The sequence below is a fragment of the Wolffia australiana genome, chromosome 3, assembly GCF_029677425.1.
Source record: "Wolffia australiana isolate 7733 chromosome 3, ASM2967742v1".
Lineage (NCBI taxonomy): Eukaryota > Viridiplantae > Streptophyta > Magnoliopsida > Alismatales > Araceae > Wolffia > Wolffia australiana.
In genome coordinates, this window is record NC_135837.1 from 15,808,692 (window position 1) to 15,817,030 (window position 8,339).

Sequence of the window (8,339 nt, forward strand, 5' to 3'; positions counted from 1 at the left end):
ACTTGTTGATAGTGTGTTATTTCGCAAGGCTTCCGGTTGCTGCAACAGAAAAGTAGGTTCTCAAGCGAAGGAGCAGAGTAGCAAGCTCCTAGACAGCATGCTCGACCAGAACAGAAGGGTCAGCACAAGGGGATAAAGTCAACATGAGAGACGCAAGGCAAAAAAATGCAGCCTGAGCTAGTTGAAGAAGATCCGACGGCTGCTTATGAAAGAAAAAAAATCAAACGACTAAAAAAAAGAGAAGAGAAGAAAGGCGGGAAAAGAAAGAAGAAAAGGAGGAAGGAGGGAACGGAGAGGGGTGATCGGGATTGCAAGAGGCATCGGCAAGAGAGCAGAGAAGGGAAGAAGGAAAGGACGTCGCCCTCGTGCGGAGATCCTTCCTCGCCCAGTGCTGATCCACGTCGTGAACTCGCCAAGCTCCAGGCGTGAGGTGTGGAGCCGTGAAGAAAGAGCTAGGCAGAGGAGCATCACCGAGGAGGTAGCAAGAGGTACCTGGGTAGTCAAGCTATTCTAATCTTTGTGTCGAACCGAGCAATACGAATCTTTACATCAAATATCAAGTAGTTTTGGAATTCCTTTCAGCGCTAGAGTGATATTATTATCGCACTGTTTCTGTAAATTTAGTTCAATTTCATTAGTTTAAATCGTTAACTAGGATTCGTTATTCAATTCAACTTGTAGACCTGTAACAGATAACTAATCTAGGTATAAACCCCCCTCCTTGTGTTCGATTCTCGACTCACCATTAGCAGCTTTATTGAGTTAAACAAACAAACTATTGTGAGTTATTGTATAAGTTGAAGTATACAACGATTGACTTGGAACTTAATTTCAACTTAACAACTGCTCTCAACGCTTGACCTATATCTCGCTTGTCAACATTTGTCTTAAGCAAAAGCTTGCTGGCCATTTTCCTGGCTTCGCTATTACATCACGCAGACTGCTGAAGAAGGAAGAGGGAAGAGGGAAATGGGACTCTCGCCGCTGCAGTCCACATTAAAAAAACTAAAAAAATTGAACATTCACACCATACACTACCATGGTCAAGGTGAGGTGTGAAAAATCAAACCAGACCACACATCGGACTCTTTTTGCACCTATCACACAAAAGACCAACCCAAAGGAAAATGGGCCGAGTATGAGGTGGAGAAATCAGAATTGATGGTAATAATTGTGATGGTTTTAAGAATGTGAATCTAATGGAAGAGTTAAGGATGTACACATAGAAAGGTAAGAATATATGTTTTTGGTATTTTGAGGGCATGTGAAGTGAAAATAATGAATACAGTGTATTCATTATAGTACGATATGCTAGAAACATTTGTGATGCACCAGCCAATCACACATGACATATCTTGTTCCAAAATGTATTCATTATAGGGCATATGTGATGGTTGTGATAAGTCCATGAATACACGAAGTGGTTTATGATGAGATCGTAATACGGAGATTCAATACGAAGGATAATTGATAACACCCTAATTTCTGTCTTTATTTCATGTTATTAGCATGATTTTATGCATTTAAAGAGCTTAAAATTAGGCTGTTATCATATATTTACATGAAAATAATGTTTTCAAGTAATTTCTGATTTTTCCCTAATTTTCTGTTAATTATATGAATTTTAAAGGATTTATTGAAGCTCGAAATAATTATTTTTTGAATTAAAATGGCATATTTAATATTTTATTTCGACATTTATCAGCATGGGAATGAATCAGTGGATTTTCTAGAATTTTTTAGAATTTTTTACGAATTTTTAGGATTTTTCTGAGATTTATTTGAAGAGGAAGTGTATTTATTTCAAGAAAAAAAAGTATATTTATAATAGAAAAAGAAGTATTTTTATTATTTTTGAACTTTCAAGGGCCTTTTTGCGAACTTTCGTTGCAAAAAGACCCTGAAAACAGCTCTCGGTCGCCACGGCAGGCGTAAAGATCCAATTTAAAATTCTATAGGGTTTTACTGCAATTATGTTTTAATGTTTAGAAAAAAAACGGAGGAGAGAGAATGCGGGAAGGGCATATACATGAATATTTTGAGGGCGGCGTCCACATGCAAATTTTAATTTTATAAAGGGTTTCATTGAAAAAAAAAGCAAGGAGTCTCTTTTCGTGTCGACGTGGCACTCTCGTGGCCGTCACATGATGATCGGATGGGGCGTGAAGAGAGAGAGGCTACGGGAGGTAAGTTCACCGCCCGTGCGGCGCATGCGACGCGCACGCACAGGCGGTGACGTGGCACATTATCAATGGGAGCTCTAGCGCCCAGACGCACGCAAAGGTGCGTATCGCTATGTATACAAATTCCGCTTTTTGAATTTTCCTTTTGTTTTCTTTGTTTTCGCCAGGGGTACGTGGCGCGACGAGAGAGCATCCGCCCAAGGGAGTTGAATCGGCGCACCCAATAGGAGGGCGACACCTCAGCCTGCGGTCTTGAAAAATAAATTGATTAATAAATGAATTAATCCAATGGTTAACATTGGTTTAACTTCATTTATTAATAACTTTTGATCTAGAAGTCCGATTGAGATGATTTTTTTATGGATTTGTTTGTCTTGACACCCTCTTTCTATCTGTATGGTTGGATCATCAAGATCAAGCTTGTATTGATAGATATAGATTAATCACTCCTTAGGGGTAGAATGGTAATTTATTACATTTTACCTAGGTATAAAAGCCGAATTTCGAGAGGAGGGGGTCATTCTTGATGGTTCTCTATCACAGAGAGGAGCCCCAGCCTGGATCAACCCTTTTGGTACTTTTTCCCTTCATTGTATTTGAACTTTGATGCATTTTGAATGAAATTGGTTAAGTTGTTTGTTTCTTCTTCTCGATTCTAATCTGAACTTCTAAATCGCTTGGCTTGAGAGGCATGTACAAGCCCTGATTAGGATTGAGAGGAGAAATTGAGGGATTTAGCCAGGCCTTCAGTTGCATTACCAAAGAAAAACTCTAAAAAAATTTAGTTTTAATTCTTAGGAGATTGAATTACCCATTTCAGTTTTGAATTACCAAAGTTGCAAAAACAAACCAAACTCAATTTAAAAATTCCCTTTTAACCTCTCTAATTGACCTCTTGGATCCATTCATTAGGATCAAAGAAGCCAACTTAGAGTCCATAATTCTTCTACTCATCTCACTTCTTCTACCCCCCTTTCTAAATTCTCATCTAATTAGGGTGACTTGATCCTCATTGAAGATTAAATCCACTCTAATAAGGATTAAACACCAAAAAGATCATCAAATTGAATTTCTTACTCGCTTCCCTTGGACGACACTCATACTTATCACTATACACCTTAAGTAGAGTTTTTTTATAAATTTTATTGCTTAAGCCAAAATTCACAACGACAAGGCCTAAAAATTCATAATTTTTACCCCTATTTTTGGCTCATCAATTGGCACCGTTGCCGGGGAAGCAACGCTAAGGAATTCAACATGTCTTTATTCATAAACGAAATTGGGCAAGTGTTGATCTAATTTTTGATATGAATCCTTGTATCAACTTTAAATTCAAAGTGATTTGGTGGCCAACGACTAACGGGTGTTGTGTTTGAATTAGTGGTTTTGTATGAAGCCTAGGTCTGGATTTGAATTAGGGAGCAGTGACAGAAATTCCCCTGTAGTAGACTCCGACACACCCAAATCATCTTTCACCGAACCCACATTCGTAGAGGAGACTTTGATTAGAACGTTACCAATGGACCCAATAGGCAATGGAACAGGAAATCCTGAGGTAGTTAACGATGGACGTAGGAGGATCAGAGAGTACTCCACACCAGCTAAAACCCCCATCTTAACCAGGGTATCTGCCCCCATTGGAGATGATGTGATGTTTAGAATTGATCCACACCAATTTCAGTTATTACCATCCTTTTTAGGGAAGGCAAACGAAGAGCCCTATGACTTTTTAGAAAAATTTTACGAAGCCTGTGATAGTTGCACTTGTCCCAGAATTTCTAAGGAAGCTGTGAGAATGAAATATTCCCTCATGCCCTTAAGGATAGAGCCAATGATTGGTTTATAACATTAGGGACAAATTTCGAATCGTGGAATGATATGGAGAAGAGATTTCTAAAAAGATATTATACAGTGGCGAGGAGAAACTCTTTCAAAAGGGAGATTAGAAATTTTCAGCAGGGAAATGATACCTTTAGCGAAGCATGGGATAGATTGATGGGGCTCATTAGGAAGTGCCCCCACCATGACATCCAAAAATGGGAGCTAGTGCAAATTTTTTATGAAGGCTTGAATGATGTCAAAAAAGGAAGAGTTGATATTTCAAGTGGAGGAGCAATAGCAGATATGTTCGGAGATGAAGCCATGGCACTCCTACAAAAGATGTCCGACAATTTAGCATATCACCAAGATGCCTCAGATCATGTTAGGGTTGCTCCTCGGAAAGGTGGACTGTTGGATGTTCGGGGGGTTGAACCCCAGATTACTATGGATCGAATTGAAAAACAAATAGGTGTCATGATGGGAAAAGCCATGGAAAAGATGAACGAAAAATGATCTCATTATGGTAGGGTCGGAATAGTGGAGCACCCAACCAAATAAATCGATGTGAAATGTGCTCAAGTGATAGCCACACCGGTGAAGAATGCCCTATGATTTCAGAAGTGAATGCTATAGGCAGGCAGGAAGGGAACAATGGTCAATGGGCCGCTAGAGGAAACTTAGGAGGACAGGGATGGAACAATAACAATCGGCCACCCCAACAACAGTTTCAACCCAAGGCAAACAATCCACATCACCAACAATATTATCAACCTTACCGAAATTTTTCAGATCCCACTAATGCGACTCTCACCAAGGTAATCGAGGAGCTGCAAGAAGACAAGAAGAGGATGATCAAGCTTTTCGAAGAAATGGAGGAGAGGCATCGGCGGGAGATGGAAAAGCTCAAGGCGGAGGTCGGCCTTCACAGTGGTCAACAATTTGTGCACGGTGGAGCACCACAAGGCACTTGTGAAGACCCCATGAAGATGGGCGCCAAACCAGGTAAACTCCCTACTCAGGCCTGTATTAATCCTAGTAATTTACTTTATGTTGATGACATGTGTAGCATAGCTAATGAGCATATTCATAACATGCATGCCATGACGAAAAAATAAGAAATAGGAGAATTAAGTGCTATATCAAAACTTAGAAGTGGGAAAGAATTGCCTAATCCATTTGCAGCTGTAGGGAAACAAAAGGAAGTAGAGGATAAGTTGGAGGAACTAGAAAAAGATGAAGAAGTAGGGGTAGAGGAAAATCTAGAAAAGGAACCCGACCCAAAAGCATATTGCCCACCTATCCCTTTCCCTAGTGCCTTACAAGCAAAGAAAGAAAAATCAAAAGACAGCCCACTTCTTGAGTATTTGAAAGAGGCTACTATTGAAATTCCTGTTTTAGATGCGATACACTACATCCCTGATTATTCCAAATTTGTGAAAAACCTGTGCACACCCCCTAGGAAGCAAAAGAGGATTCAACTTTCTGAGAATATTAGTTCAATATTTCTGCATGAATTACCTCAAAAGCGCAAAGATCAGGGAGCACAAGTGATTAAATGTGAAATTAGGGGAGAAGTATTCACCAAAGCCTTACTTGATTCAGGAGCAAGTGTGAACATCATGCCTAAGGCTTTATTTGAGACCTTTAAATTTGGTGAACTACAACCAGTCAATTTAGAATTGCAGTTAGCAGACGGATCAATTAGAAGACCATGTGGTCAGCTGGTGGATGTGGTTATGAAAGTAGAAAAGTGTTCATTTCCTATGGATTTTATAGTAGTGGATGTAAAAATTTCAGGAAAAATTAGTCATGCACCCATTATTTTAGGGCGCCCATTCCTAGCTACCGCAAGAGTGAACACTGATTGGAATGAAGGAAAATATAAATTGCGCATGGGAAAAGAAGAGGTTGAGTTACCAATTTCTCAATTGATGAAATACCCCAATAGTAGCCAGGAAGATATTTATACATGTTCCCTAGATGATGGTGATGATGAATGCAATGCCATAGAGAAAGTAATGTATGATGTGATGGCAGTGAATGAGAGTGTTTATGAGGGGGAGAAGGATGACCGCAGTGAAACGAAGGGTGAAAGTATGAATGACTACATATCTATGCCCACTGACGAATTAGAATTGAAACCTCTTCCTTCTCACCTTTAATATGCTTTCTTAGGTCCAAGAAAGACGTATCCCGTGATCATCTCTTCGACCCTCACCATGGAGCAGGAAGTTAACCTATTAGATGTATTACGACAGCACAAGAGCGCTATTGGATGGACCATAGACGACATCAAGGGAATTAGCCCTGATGTCTGCCAGCATAGAATTTTTATCGAGGAAGGATCCAAGCCCTCAGTACAACATCAACGTAGACTAAACCCTTATCTTTATGATGTGGTGTCAAAAGAAATTACCAAATGGCTGAAAGCGGGATTCATTTACCCAATTTCACATAGTAAGTGGGTTCGTCCAATTCATGTAGTACCCAAAAAAATAGGGATTACTGTTCAAAAGAATCAGGATGGAGAAGAGATCCAAACTAGGGTAGCATCGAGTTGGCGAGTATGCATAGATTATAGAAAGTTAAATCTAGCAACAAAAAAAGACCATTATCCTCTACCTTTTATTGATCAAATACTTGAAAAATTAGCTGGACAAAGTTTCTATTGTTTCTTAGATGGGTACTCAGGATACAATCAAATTAGCATTCATGAAAGTGACCAAGATAAGACTACGTTCACGTGTCCTTTAGGAACATTTGCCTTTAAAAAAATGCCATTTGGACTTTGTAATGCACCAGCAACCTTTCAAAGGTGCATGAGTGCAATGTTTTTTGATCTGATTGGTACGTGCCTTGAGGTTTTCATGGATGACTTTTCTGTGTTTGGTGAATCTTTTGAGTGTTGTTTGTCTAACTTGGATAAAGTGTTACAGATTTGCGAAGAAAACAAGTTAGTGCTTAGTTGGGAGAAATCCCATTTTATGGTGGACAGGGGGATCGTCCTAGGTCACCATATCCGCAAGGAGGGGCTGGCGGTGGACAAGGCAAAGATCGAGATCATCAAGGAGCTTCCACTTCCATTGACCCTAAAGCAACTTAGGGGTTTTTTGGGCCATGCAGGCTTTTACCGTCGCTTTATTAAGGATTTTGCCAAAGTGGCTAAACCTCTCACTTTGCTTCTATCTAAAGACAAAGAACTTATTTTGAATGATGAATGCAAGTTGGCTTTTAATTTGATTAAAGAGGCATTAGTTACAGCTCCCATCTTACAAGCTCCAAATTGGAGTGAACCCTTTGAGATTTTTTGTGACGCTTCAGATTATGCAGTGGGAGCTGTCTTGGGACAACGCAGAGACAAGAAACCTACAGCTCTTTATTACGCAAGTAAGACTCTCGACGCCGCTCAGGTAAATTACTCTACCATAGAGAAAGAGTTACTTGCAATTGTTTTTGCTTTGGATAAATTTTGATCTTACCTCATAGGAAGTAAGATTGTAGTCTTTTCAGATCATGCTGCACTTAAACATTTGTTAAGCAAGAAAGAGACAAAACCTAGATTAATGAGATGGATTTTACTAATGCAAGAGTTTGACATTGAAATTAAAGATAGGCGGGGAGTGGACAATGGTGCAGCTGATCACCTCTCCCGCCTATCATTGCCATCCCTAACCCCCATCATAGATTATTTTCCTGATGAGCATATTTTAGGAATTTCTACACGGAAATTACCTTGGTATGCTCATAGAGTAAATTACTTGGTAACCGGTCAATTGCCACAAGGTTGGGATTATGATGATCGAAAAAAGTTTTTTAAGGATATCAAGTATTACTATTGGGATGAGCCTGAACTATTTAGATTGGGTAGATCAAATTTTTAGAAGTTGTATACCAGAGGATGAACAATGGAGAGTTTGATCCATGTGGTGTAGAACCAGCCGCTCGATTCCTACCATCGTGTTACATCAAATTTGATCCATGGAGAGCTCCCCTCTGACTGTAGGCAGTGGTCGAGCATCCAAGAATGAATAAAGAGAAAGAAAATTAGGGATTTATACATAGGGTAAAGGGGCGAGACAATTTCACTTTTGCCCATCAGTACTCCTTAATTGTCTTTAGTATTGGGCTCCTCTTGTTGATACATTTGTACAGAAGGAAAGAGGATACAATGAACAACTAGCCCTTAAAATTTGAGCCCAATCGGACTGATGGATCCTTCGATATTAATGTTCGAATCTGAAGCAATCAAAGACATTTGATCCTTTTGGCCTTTTCTCTCTCCACAAAATTTGCAGAAAAATCCCCCGCTTTTGCAATATTTTATTTGGACATCTA

At 39.5% G+C, this 8,339-nt stretch overlaps 1 non-coding gene across 1 annotated transcript; it reads right to left on the reverse strand.

The window, feature by feature from the left end:
* Window positions 1–4,109: 4,109 nt before the first annotated feature.
* LOC144701555 (small nucleolar RNA R71) lies at window positions 4,110–4,213 on the reverse strand. The gene has a single exon (XR_013581046.1). It is a non-coding gene; the product is annotated as a small nucleolar RNA R71 (small nucleolar RNA).
* Between the last annotated feature and the right edge of the window lie 4,126 nt (window positions 4,214–8,339).